Raw genomic sequence first — 12,917 nt, forward strand, 5'->3', positions numbered from 1 at the left:
GATTTGTTTAATGACGGCAAAAGCTACTGCTAGGTGGTATGGTCATGTGTTGCTTAGCAATGGAAATGCTGGATCTAATTTCCTTTGTTAACTGAGGAGTGCCTGCAATCAAGATCAAAATTCAGGAATATAAAATGAAGCCTTAGTAGCTGATACTGCCTTTTCAAAAACAAATGATGTCAGACTGATTAGTGTGTAATTTTCTCCATCTATTTTTTTCTTATTTTTTGAAGGCTCTGCTTTTGATAGGTTGGGCTATTTTTTTCCCTTTCGTGTAAAGACAGATGCAAAGAATGAATTAAGCAATTCCGCTTTCTCTCTACTGCCATCAGTTCCTTGCCATCTTATTGCATTAGTGAACTGATCTTTTCATTGACTTTTTTTGTTTTTGCTTTTTCATGTTGAAAGAAACTTTTTTATTATTTTTGACATTTGGTGCATGTTTTGAGCCTTAGTTTTCCTGACTTCATTTTTTCAAATGCGGGTTATTTGCTGATATGCTGCTTTGCTCTTTTTCCTTCCTTTGAATCAGTTACTATATTTCCATTGGCATCCTTTAGCAATAGTACCAATCTGAGGTTGGAATCTCCTTCTGAATTCAGAGATATTTTGAAAGGCTTTCCTTGGTTTTCAGTGTCTGTTTCCTTCTTCAGTGTTATTGTAATACTGTTTCTTGCCTTTTGTCATTTCTACAGATTGAAAAATAATCTGATCTCCCTACCTTCATAGGCTGGCTCAGGCAACTTGACATGTAGCTAAACCTTTCTTTAAGCAACTACCTCCCCACCCCCCAGACACACACTTTGCCCGTCCTTCCCCCAAAGCACGGTTGCTTTTCTTACGGGCAGAGGATGTTCCTTGAGCCCATCTTCTGTTCTTTGTCTGTCCTGCTCAAATGGGTCAGAACAGCCTGCCTGGCTCTTGGGGCAGGGAGGGTCCAGCCGCTTCTGCCGATGGTCCTTCTACACAGCCTGGTAGCTCTAATAGCCCATTAAAGGTTTTATGCTCTTCTCCGCCAAGCATTGAGATGCAGGGGAAACATATTATCTTCCCAGGCCCTGCTTAAAACCAAGATTCAGCTCTTTGGTGACAGTTTGAGATAATTGTTTCAAAGGAGGAAGGAAATAGTTTAAAACAACTTTAGAATCAATAACTGTTTTAATTTGCACCATACAGCTCGTATGCTGACAAATATCCTAGCAGGGTGACTGAATAATATGGCTTCAATTATATTTCTTATTTTGTGCCATGGTGCTGCCAAGCTAATTCAGTTTTCTGCTGCTAAAGCCAGTGCTTGGTCCTTTTTACCTGCAATCTATAAAATTATGAAAAAGCCTAAAACTCGCTGGGTGCGAATGGCATCTCTTCCGAGACAATGAAGGAGGATCGGTCTTGCCTTCCCTAGGCAAAACCTAACAGATTAACAGAGTTGGAAGGGACCTTGTAGGTTATCTAGTCCAACCCTCCCCCTCAAACAGGAGACCCTACACCATTTCTGATAAGTGGCAGTCCAATCTTTCCTTGAAAGTCTCCAGTGATGAATCTCCCACAACTTCCAAAGGCAAATTCTGTTTCATGGGTTGATTGTTCTCACATCAGAAAGTTCCTCCTCATTTCTAGGTTGAATCTCTCCTTGGTCAGTTTCCATCCAGTATTCCTTGTCTGACCTTCAGGTGCCTTGGAAAATAGCTTGACTCCCTCCTCTCTGTGGCAGCCCCTCAAGTATTGGAACACTGCTATCCTGTCTCCCCTGGTCCTTCTCTTCACTAGACTAGCCATGCCCAGTTCCTGCAACATTCATCGTATGTTTTAGCCTCCAGTCCCCTCATCATCCTGGTTGCTCTCCTCTGTACTTTTTTTAGAGTCTCAACATCTTTTTTAGTGTGGTGACCAAAACTGGATGCAGTATTCTAGGTGTGGTCTTACTAGGGCTTTACAGAGTGGTATTAGTACCACACTTGATCTTGATTGTATCCCTCTGTTAATGCAATTTAGGATTGCACTGGCTTTTTTAGCTGCCACTGCACACTGCTGGCTCATATTTAGCTGATTGTCCACTAATGCTCCAAGATCCCTCTCACAGTCACTGCTATTAAGCCTGGTTTCCCCCAGTTTATATGTGTACTTTGGGTTTTCTTATCTAAGTGTAAGATCTTACTTTTCTCTACATTGAATTTTATTTTGTAAGATATGGCCCAGTGTTCAAGTCTGTCAAGATCCATCTGGATCTTGAGCCTATTTTCTAGGGTGTTAGCTATTCCTGCCAGCTAAACATCACTCTGCTAAACAAATAATTCCCTCAACACTGTCAAACTATTTACTAAATCTGCACTACTATTAATCTTCTCACAGTTCCCATCACCCATCTCTTTCCACTTATGACTGTACGACTGTAACTTTGTTGCTGGCAATCCTTATGATTTATATTGATATATTGACCATCAATTGTGTTGTAAATGTTGTACCTTGATGAACGTATCTTTTCTTTTATGTACACTGAGAGCATATGCACCAAGACAAATTCCTTGTGTGTCCAATCACACTTGGCCAATAAAAAATTCTATTCTACAAAAAATTCTATTCTGTTCTGTTCTTAGTATCATCTGCAAGTTTGGTAAGTTCCCCTTCTATTCCCTCATCCAAGTCATTTATGAAGATATTGAAGAGTCCTGGGCCTAAGACGGAACCTTGTGGCACCCCACTGCTTACTTCTCTCCATGTAGACTTAGACTTATTAAGGACGGTTGTATAGTTTGTCAGCCAAGTTGTGAATCCATCTGGTGGTGAAGCTATCTATCCCACTTTCTTTTAGCTTACCGAGAAGTAGGTTTTGGTCTACTTTTTTGAATGCATTACTAAGTCTATTATGTCCACAGTATTTCACTGGTCTACTAATTTAGTCACTATGTTGAAGAATGAGATAAGATTGATTTGACATGATCTGTTTTTAACAAACCCGTGCTGACTGCTAGTTATTACTTTACTCGTTTCTAGTACTTTACTCGTGTTGGCAGATCTGTTTTTTTATTATCTTTTCCAGTATCTTCCCAGGTATTGATGTTAGGCTGATTGGTCTGTAGTTTCCTGGGTCTGTTTTTTTCCCTTTTTTTTTTCCCCAGTCCTCTGGTAGTTTCCCACTGCTCCAGGATTTTTGAAAGATGTGGTGCAATGGTTCTGAGATGACATCTGCCAGCTCCTTTAGAACTCTGGGATGTAATCCATCAGGTTCTGGTAATTTGTATTCATCAAGATCAGGCAGGTGTTCTCTTACTATTTTTTTTTTTAGTTATTTTCACTTTTATTTCCAGTCTAGTTTCTTTTTGTGTGAAGACCAATGCAAACCCTGCAAAAACAGTCAAGAAATCAATATGGGAGACCCCAGGGAGAAAGGTAGAAGTGCCCGCATAGTAAGACATGGAGTGGAAGGATCTTGCAAGCAAACCTGCTCTCTCCTTCACTCTCCCCCTTCCCCACCATGGTACAAAGCCTTGTGAAGGGACAGAGAGAAGCAGGGAAATGCTCTCATTCACAAGTTATCTCCTTTCTTGATTTGGCAGCTGGTCAATACATGTGAACTGAATCTTCATGCTTCCTTTTTCCCCCTTTATTTGAATCTCATAAGCATCTTCAACTTGACATAATGTTCTCTTTGTCAATGTTCGTTTCATCAAGGAAATGACAAATTCAACCAAGTAACCAAGAGGAAGTAACAAGCAGCAGTGGCCCATAAAATATATAGTATATATGCTGACACATGCCTGTGCATACAACACACATATAAAAATAAGAAAACTAAATAAAGCCATAACTGGGATCAAAGCTTTCATATCGCAATTGTGGCATTATTTTAGGATGTAGAAGCTCCACAGTTGGAGGACAAATGGTTGGAAGCTTGCAATATTTGCCTGATTCAATTTTAATATGCCACTGGGAGCACATACATTTTATCTATATGTAAAGTTTTATTAAATGTAACAGGAAAAGGGACTGTAAATATATGGAAAACTAACATCCAGTCGAAGTCTCTGGCCCCTTATATTGGTTTATCATTCCTTCCCCACCACCACACACACAGCCTCACCCCAGATAAAAGTAAAGGTTCCCCTCGCACATATGAGCTAGCTGGAACGAACTTCCCCCTGGACTTCGACAATTACCTGACCTCCGGACCTTTCATCGCGAACTTAAAACTTATTTGTTTCGTCTTGCTGGACTGGCTTGAATTTTTAAAATTTTTAATTGATTTTATGGGTTTTAAATTTTATAAATCTTACAGGGTTGATATTGTATTTTAAATGGGGACAATTGAATAAGTTTTTTAAGGGTTGTTTTTAGCATTGTATGTGTTGTTTTTGTATTTTATTGTGGCTGTAAACCGCCCTGAGTAAATATTATTATTATTATTATTATTATTATTATTATTATTATTATTATTATTATTATTATTATTATTATTATTCCCGACTCTAGGGGGCAATGCCCATCTCCATTTCAAAGACAAAGAGCCAGCGCTGTCCAAAGACGTCTCCATGGTCATGTGGCCGGCATGACTAAACGCCAAAGGCACACAGAATGTTGTTACCTTCCCACCAAAGGTGGTCCCTATTTTTCTACTTGCATTTTTATGTGCTAGGTTGGCAGAAGCTGGGAGAAGTAAAAGGAGCTCACCCCATTAGGCAGCATTAGAAATTTGAACCGCTGGTGACCTTTTGATCGAAAAGCTCAGCGTCTTAGTCACCGCATTCCTAGTATAGGAATTGTGTGTGTGTGTGTGTGTGTGTGTGTGTGTGTGTGTGTGTGTAGGTCTTGGCGTATTCAGGTCTTTTCCCGTGTAAGGTTGAGAGTATCTTGGCGACGTTTCGATGAGGTCTCACTCGTCATCTTCAGGCTGGTGCGGCACAGCTGATCATTGGAAATACCAGTTTGGATGAACCGGTAGCTTCTTTTTACTAACGGTTCACCAAACCAGTAGCTTTTATTACTATCAGTTCGCCCAAACCAGTAGCTTTTATTACTACTGGTTCACCTGAACCGGTGCAAACCAGTAGCATTTCACCCATAGACTGGAGGCTAAAATATATGAAGAATGGTTGCACGAACTGGGGCTGTCTAGTCTAACAAAGAGACTTTCAATTTCAGACATTTTTCTTTGCCTCCCTCATTCTTAAAACCAGATTTCATCCTTCTAGCAGTTTTTAAATACATCAGCCATGGTGTATTCCAGCCTTCACTGAGTAATTCTTGCTGTGTCTTTAATCTGTTCATGGAGTCTGAATTAATCATATCTCCACACAATATGGAATTACAGTTTTCTTACAATAGTTATCTCCAACATGGAAAGCCTTTGAAGGCAAGACTAACAGTGGCATTGTAGAGCTTATTATTTCCCCTATGGCATTCCATGCTTTTATGAAACTTTGTGTAATAATATGTCCTTTCAGATTTTTGTCCTTTTTTGTATCTCTGAAACATAAATAAATCCATTGGTTAAGGAAGTATTAATGTTTTACTATTTGGGAATTTTATGTGTCCTATTAAACATGACAGGCAACTTTCTTTATGATGCAGTAAAAAGGCCAAGATCACATCTGTTTTAACAGAATAGCAGAATTAACAGAGCAACAGTATGGGAAAGGACTTTGGAGGTTTTCTAGTCCATACCATTCCAGACAAGTGGCTGTCCAGTCTCTTCTTAAAAGACTCCACTGACGGAGCAGTTTTCTGCATCTTGTAAATTTTTTAACTTAATTCTGACAACAAATTTACTGACAATTTGTTGCAATTCTTGCAAAGTTTTCTTTGAAAATGCATTTGGCACCATTTAAAATAAATAATTTATCTTAGGTAAAGCATTTTTTAATAATTGCAATTGGTCATAACCAAGATGGCTTTAGATTTTTCCACCTTTCAAGATCTCTTCTGAGTTCTTGCCAAAAGGTAGGGAAATATTTGGGCTTGTTTTCTGATTATTTCTCAGTGGATAAGACACTGAGCTTGTCGATCAAAAGGTCGGCAGTTCAGTGGTTCAAATCCCTAGTGCCGCGTAATGGGGTGAGCTCCAGTTACTTGTCCCAGCTTCTGCCAACCTAGCAGTTCAAAAGTGTTAAGTTCGGGCAATGATGAGGCAGGAGACGATACAAGTGACAACAGCTCTTTGGTTTATTGTGATCCCAGCAAAAACCAACAGGCAAAACCCCTCTTTAAATAGTATTTTGGCTGAGGCATCAGCCAATCAGCATCGTGCAATTTCCCGCCCAAATTTCCCTCCTGAAATTCAAATACATTACACTCTTCCCCTCCCAGAACACATTGTACCATATTTACATAGTTTTTTGCATAACATTTGCAAGCCCCAAAAATGCTTGTAATTCCGTTTTGTTTTTTGGGGTTGGGGCCTTTCTAATGGCTCGCACTTTGCTCTCAGTTGGGTGGATGCTTTCCTTATCTATCCGGTAACCCAAGAATTCTACAGATTCAACTCCTATCTGGCATTTGTTGAGTTTAACCTTAAGCCCCGCAGACCTGAAAATGCCCCAAACCCTCCGTAATTTGACCCCTAATTCTTCCAAGTTTTCTGCTGATACCAGTACATCGTCGAAATATGGAACTACTCCCAGTAGACCTTGTAGGAGTCGTTCCATTAGGTTTTGGAATAACCCGGGGGCTACACTAACTCCGAACTGAAGTCGAGTGCATTTAAAAGCGCCCCGATGTGTGACAATCGTCTGTGCTTTGGCCGTTTCGCCGTCAACTGGTAATTGTTGGTAGGCTTGGGCCAGATTGAGTTTGGCAAAAACCTGTCCCTGTCCTAACGAGTGCAACAGATGTTGCACTACGGGAACGGGGTAAGCACTCTTTTGCAATGCTTTGTTAAGCATTGCCTTATAGTCAGCGCAAATCCGGACTGATCCGTCCGGTTTGACTGGGGTCACTATTGGTGTCTCCCATTTTGCATGGTCGACGGGGACTAGTATTCCCTGGCTTACTAATTTGTCTAGTTCCGTGTCAATCTTGGGTTTTAGGGTGAACGGGACCCTCCTAGCTTTTAATCTAATGGGAGCCACCTGGGGGTCCAAATTGAATGAAATGGGGGTCCCCACGTACTTGCCCAGGCAGCCTTGGAAAACGTCCTCGAACTCTCTCAACAATTCGTCCTTTAGGTTGACTCCATGTCAGGCTGCCTCTGATTATATCTAGGAAAGAATACACCTTGACTTCATTTGCAAATAAAGAAAAGTACTTTTACTAGGTACATCCGGACAGCAGCAGTATAAAATTGAATCTGAGACAAAATATGGCTAACAATCTATATCCCCCCTGTTTCTCCCTCCTCTTCCCCAAGAGGTCATCAGGTCTGGTCCAATGCCAGCTCCTTCTCGGGGTCCCGTGGTAATCTTCTTTCGCAGGTCTCTGGCTGTCAATCATATCAGGAATGCAATGTCCGTTAGAGTTCGCGCTCAAACATTCCTGCTGAATTCAAAACATTAATCTCCCCTCCCCCCTTAATTATGTCAGACCGACACTCTTAAAGGGCCCTCTCTACTTAACTTGAATCTAAGAGCTATTTACATTAGAAATAAAATCCCATGCTATCTAACAACTGAATATAAGGAGTACAAAAAGATGTGAAGATTGGAGTGGAGGCTGACATTCGGCTCTCCTGCAACAAGGACGTCAGTCCTAGAAAGAAAAAGAGAAAAGTTAGGGTTTGTCAAGATATTTTTTATAGAATTGAGCTATTTTTTCTGAAGCACGAACATCTTCCTTGTTCACCCATTCGGCTTGGGACAAAGGGAAGTGCTTCCAAGCAATGAGATATTGAATTTTATTTCTATGTTTTCTTGAATCCAAGATTTCTTTTACTTCAAAATGTTGTTCGCCCTCTATGAGAATTGGTATAGGAGGGGGTGTATGGTTCGCACGGAAAGTAGACATGTGTTCTGGTTTCAACAAGCTTACATGGAAAACAGGGTGGATTCTTCTAAGTGTTTTTGGTAATTCTAGCTGTACAGTCAGGGGTTGATGATTTTCACTATGGGGAAAGGTCCCACATACTTAGGTCCCAGTTTTTTAGATTTTTGAGTGGTTTGTAAATATTTGGTGGAGAGATAAACTCTATCTCCAACTTGGTATTTGTTCTCAGGGGATCTTTTTTTATCCACTTGTTTTTTATGTGCACGGTGAGCGTCATCGATTGCCTTGCGAGACATTTTCCATGTGCTTTGTATTTGATCTATCCATTCTGACAAGGAAGAAACCGTGGTTTTTTCCTTTGGAAGTTCTGAGATGGGAACAAAGTCTTGGCCTGAAGCTATTTTAAAAGGAGTAAATCCCGTGCTACTATGAATTGTGTTATTGTAGGCTACTTCAGCAAAAGGTAGTAGGTCTGCCCAATTGTCTTGTTGATAGTTAATGTAACAATGTAAATATTGTTCTAGTACCGAGTTTGAGCGTTCACAACTTCCATTAGTCTGGGGATGATGGGAGGAGCTTAATCCTTGGGCAGAGCCAATCAGTCGCAAAAATTCTTTCTAAAATTGAGAAGTGAATTGAACTCCTCGATCTGAGATGATGCGTTCAGGAACTCCGTGGAGTCTATAAATGTGTTGTACAAACAACTTTGCCAGAGTCTTTGAGGAGGGTATTTTGGAACATGGAATAAAATGGACTTGTTTGGAGAAAAGGTCTGTGACTACCCAGATTACAGTATTGCCTGCACTTTCGGGTAGCTCCACTATGAAATCCATGGAGATTTTCTTCCACGGGGCTCTTGGCCAGGCTACTGTTTGAAGTAATCCAGAAGGTTTTCCTGGAGGCCTTTTAGGTGATGCGCAAACAGGGCAACTTGCTATATACGATTGAATGTCCTTTTTAAGACTTGGCCACCAAAATTGTCTTTTAAGAAGATGCAAGGTTTTCACAAATCCAAATGGCATTTTGGCATCATGGCATAGTTGTAGGATGGTTTCTCTGAGTGATAGAGGAACATATAGTTTTGTTCCAATCCAAGCCAGTCCATCACGGAGCGTGCATTCATGCGAATGCGCCAAGAACCAGTTATCGGAGTTCAAAGCTTCCTTAAACAACTTAGTTAGTTCATCTGGCAGTGATGTCTCGGTTTTGGTATGGCTTCGAGTTATAGCCGGAGCAACTAACTGCTGAATGGGAAGTATTGGGCGAACCACCTTGGAGCGTGTACCATTGTATTGGGGCAAACGTGAAAGAGCATCTGCCAAAAAGTTTTTTCCTCCAGGAATGTAATGTAAGGTGAAATTAAAGCGGTTAAAATATTGAGCCCAACAGGCTTGTTTAGGCGAAAGTTTTCTAGGAGTTTTTAGCGCTTCTAGGTTTTTGTGATCAGTCCAAACTTCAAAAGGATGATTAGAACCTTCTAAGAATTGTCTCCCAGTGCGAAGAGCCAAATGAACTGCAAATGCTTCTTTTTCCCAAATAGCCCACCATCTTTCAGTTTCAGTCAATTTTCAAGAAATGAAAGCACAAGGCTGTAGTTTACCATCGGCATTGTTTTGGAGTAAAACGGCTCTGACTGCTACATCACTAGCATCTGCTTGTATCACAAAAGGAACATCCATGTCGGGGTGTTTTAAAATAGGTTCAGCGGCAAACAGTCGTTTCGATTTCTCAAATGCTGTTTGATATTCCATTGTCCATTCGAGAAGTAATGATGGTTTGGGTTTTGTATCTCCTTTAGTTTTTAAAAGGTTGGTGATTGGCAAAGCAATTTGAGCAAAGGAGGGGATGAATTGACGATAAAAGTTCGCAAATCCCAAAAAACTTTGTAGCTGTTTGCGTGTGCATGGGGGGGCCCATTCCAAGACAGCTTTCACTTTCTCTGGGTCCATTTCTAATCCATCCGCCGATATGCGGTACCCTAAGTAGTCTATTTTTGTTTGATGGAAATCACATTTGGATAGCTTGCAATAAAGTTCTGCAGATAATAACTTTTTGAGAACAGCTCTTACTAGTTTAATATGTTCTTCCATTGTTTCTGTATAGATAAGTATGTTGTCAAGGTAGACAAGAACCCCTTTAAACAAATGCTGATGGAGTATTTCATTTATTAGTTGCATGAAAACTGCGGGGGCCCCCTGCAGTCCAAACGGCAGTACTCGAAACTGGAAACACCCTAGAAGACAGTTGAAAGCGGTTTTCCATTCATCCCCCTCCTTTATATGAACTCTGTAGTAAGCCTCTGGTAGGTCTAATTTGGTGAAAAACTTTCCTTTCGCTAGATGCGCTAACATATCTTTCATGAGCGGCATGGGGTATACGTTTTCGGCGCATACCGCGTTAAGATTTCTATAGTCAACAATAAGACGAAAAGAGCCATCTTTCTTTTCTCGGAACATCACTGGTGCGGCCACACGGGGCCTAGCCAGTTGGATAAACCCCCGCTCTAAGTTTTTGTCTATAAATTTACGTAGCTCCCCCAATTCTTTTTGGGTCATGGGATAAGCTTTTGGTTTTGGAAGCTTTACCCCTGGAAGTATGTCTATTGCACAGTCAGTAGGCCTATGGGGAGGTAGAACATCTGATGCTTTCTCACTAAAGACTTCTCGCAAGTCCCAGTATTCCTTAGGTATCCTCTCCTCCCCTTCTATTCGCTCTGTCATTGCCCCCATCACGTCATGGGACATGGCCACGGTAGATCCCTCCTTGGTTACTCTTTTCTCCCCTCTTAGTGTCCTAGGCGGCGTAAGACTCCGTCTTCCAGTTAATATGGGGTTCCACTTCCCTAGCCATGACAACTCTAGCAACAGGGGTTGGTCCATCCCCAGGGCTACTATGAAGTTTAGGACCTCACGATGGTCTCCTATTATCATTTCTATGGGTTCTGTTACAAAATGGGCGGGTCCTCCCCCTGCCACAGAGCCATCCAATTGGGGAAAGGCTATGGGCCTACGTAGGGTTCTCAGTTTTAGTTCCATTTTCTCTACTACCTCGGGACTAATGATGCACCTAGTACATCCAGAGTCTAGTAGCGCTAGCATTTCCCCCTTATTACCCGAAGAGGGGACATGCAGTTTGACTGGGATGTCCAAGGGACCCCGTGTCCAACTCACCAGAAGATCTTCATTTATTCTAAATTTTTAATCTCGGCCAATTGAATAAGTTTTTTAATTGTATTTTAATTGTATTTATTATTTCCACTGCTTTAGTGGACATCTCGTGTGCCCTGGCCTCATCCAGGGCTATCGCCAGGGTTAGGTTGCTTTTCGACAGCAGCTGCCTCTGTAGTCAGATGTCCCTGAACCCACAAATGAGTTGTTCTAATAAAGAGTCCTCCAAGTCTCTATATTCACAGTGGTTTGCGGCTTTCCTTAATGCGGCCATGTACACGCTTATCAATTCGCCCTCTCGCTGAACTCTTTGCCTCAACTCGAACCGTTGTACAAACTTCGATGGCACCGGCGCGTAGTGTGCTCGTAGCGTCGTCTGTAGCGTTTGCCATGGCACCGACTGTACCGGCGTTGGTTCCGACAGCGATTCAGCGGTATCGAAGACTTCTGGCCCACAGTGGCTCAGGAAGTATGCTCGCTTCCGATTATCCGATACTCCTTGCAGTTCGTTAGCTTCAAGGAAACACTCGAAACGAGCCATGTACGACCCCCATTTCTCCTTGGCTGGGTCGAATGGCGCTGGCGCGTATAGCTAGACATCGCTATGTATCCGCCCTTGATACTGGCTGGGTTTGAAGTTACGTTGCTCCTTCAGCTCTTTTCCTAGTCTCACTGCCTTCAAAATCCCACCCTTGTCGCCAATGTTAAGTTCGGGCAATGATGAGGCAGGAGACGATACAAGTGACAACAGCTCTTTGGTTTATTGTGATCCCAGCAAAAACCCCTCTTTAAATAGTATTTTGGCTGAGGCATCAGCCAATCAGCAACGTGCAATTTCCCGCCCAAATTTCCCTCCTGAAATTCAAATACATTACAGAAAGCATGTAAAAAATGTAAGTAGAAAAATAGGGACCACCTTTGGTGGGAAGGGAACAGCGTTCCGTGCACCTTCAGCATTTAGTCATGCCGGCCACATGACCACGGAGAAGTCTTCGGACAGCACTGGCTTTTCGGCTTTGAAACAGAGAGGAGTAGCACCTCCTAGAGTCAGGAATGACTAGCACATATGTGCGAGGGGAACCTTTACCTTTAAGCCTTTCCTAACTTTTTGTGATACTGGGCCAGTCGCTCATCTGAGCTGGTGCTACAACTGATTTTAATTTTCTTTATAGCTTTTTAATCTCTTGATAACATAGATAAATATTTATTTGATAAATATTTATTTAAGTTCTTCAGTATATTCTTTAGGCTCTAGTGTTTCAATATTTAGTTTCAATTTTTTAAATCAATTCTGAGCCTGGAATAGTATCCCTTTTAAAAAATTGCAAGTTCTTTTGTTATTTCCAGTACAGGTAGTCCTCAATTTACGACCACAACTGATCCCAAATTTTTTGTTGCTAAGTGAGAAATTTGTTAAGTGTGTTTTGCCCCATTTTATTTCTTGCCACATTTGTTAAGTGATTCACTGCAATTGTTAAATTAGTAACACAGTTGTTAAGTGAATCTGGCTTCCCTTGTCAGAAGTTTGCAAAAGGTGATCAGGTGCCCAAACACTGCAACTTTCATAAACCTGAGTCGGTTGTCAAGCATCTGCCTGTAAATCACGTGACCATGGGAGGCTGCAACGGTCATAAATGTGAAAAATGGTCATAAGTCCATTTTTTCAGTGCTATTGTAACTTCAAATGGTCACTAAGTGAACTGTTGTAAATCTAGGACTACTTGTATATAAGTTGTCTTTCTCTACTGTGTTTCCATACTTTTCTTTTTTCTTTTCTGATCTGATATACCAGGAGTTTCAGGACCAGGAGCTTGTTTGCATTTTCACTTATTTTAT

The 12,917-nt window shown here is 41.3% G+C and overlaps 1 long non-coding RNA gene across 2 annotated transcripts in view; it reads right to left on the reverse strand.

The window, feature by feature from the left end:
• Nucleotides 1–12,917, reverse strand: part of LOC131204690 (uncharacterized) — a 111,519-nt gene that overhangs the window by 22,592 nt on the left and 76,010 nt on the right. The window contains exon 3 of one of the 2 annotated variants that reach the window (XR_009156622.1): nucleotides 6,651–7,193. The exons of the other annotated variant lie outside the window; for it this stretch is intronic. This is a non-coding gene — a long non-coding RNA (uncharacterized LOC131204690). Of the gene's footprint in view, nucleotides 1–6,650; nucleotides 7,194–12,917 lie in introns of those variants that run through there. 2 annotated transcript variants of the gene reach the window in all.

The sequence above is a fragment of the Ahaetulla prasina genome, chromosome 10 (assembly GCF_028640845.1).
Source record: "Ahaetulla prasina isolate Xishuangbanna chromosome 10, ASM2864084v1, whole genome shotgun sequence".
NCBI lineage: Eukaryota > Metazoa > Chordata > Lepidosauria > Squamata > Colubridae > Ahaetulla > Ahaetulla prasina.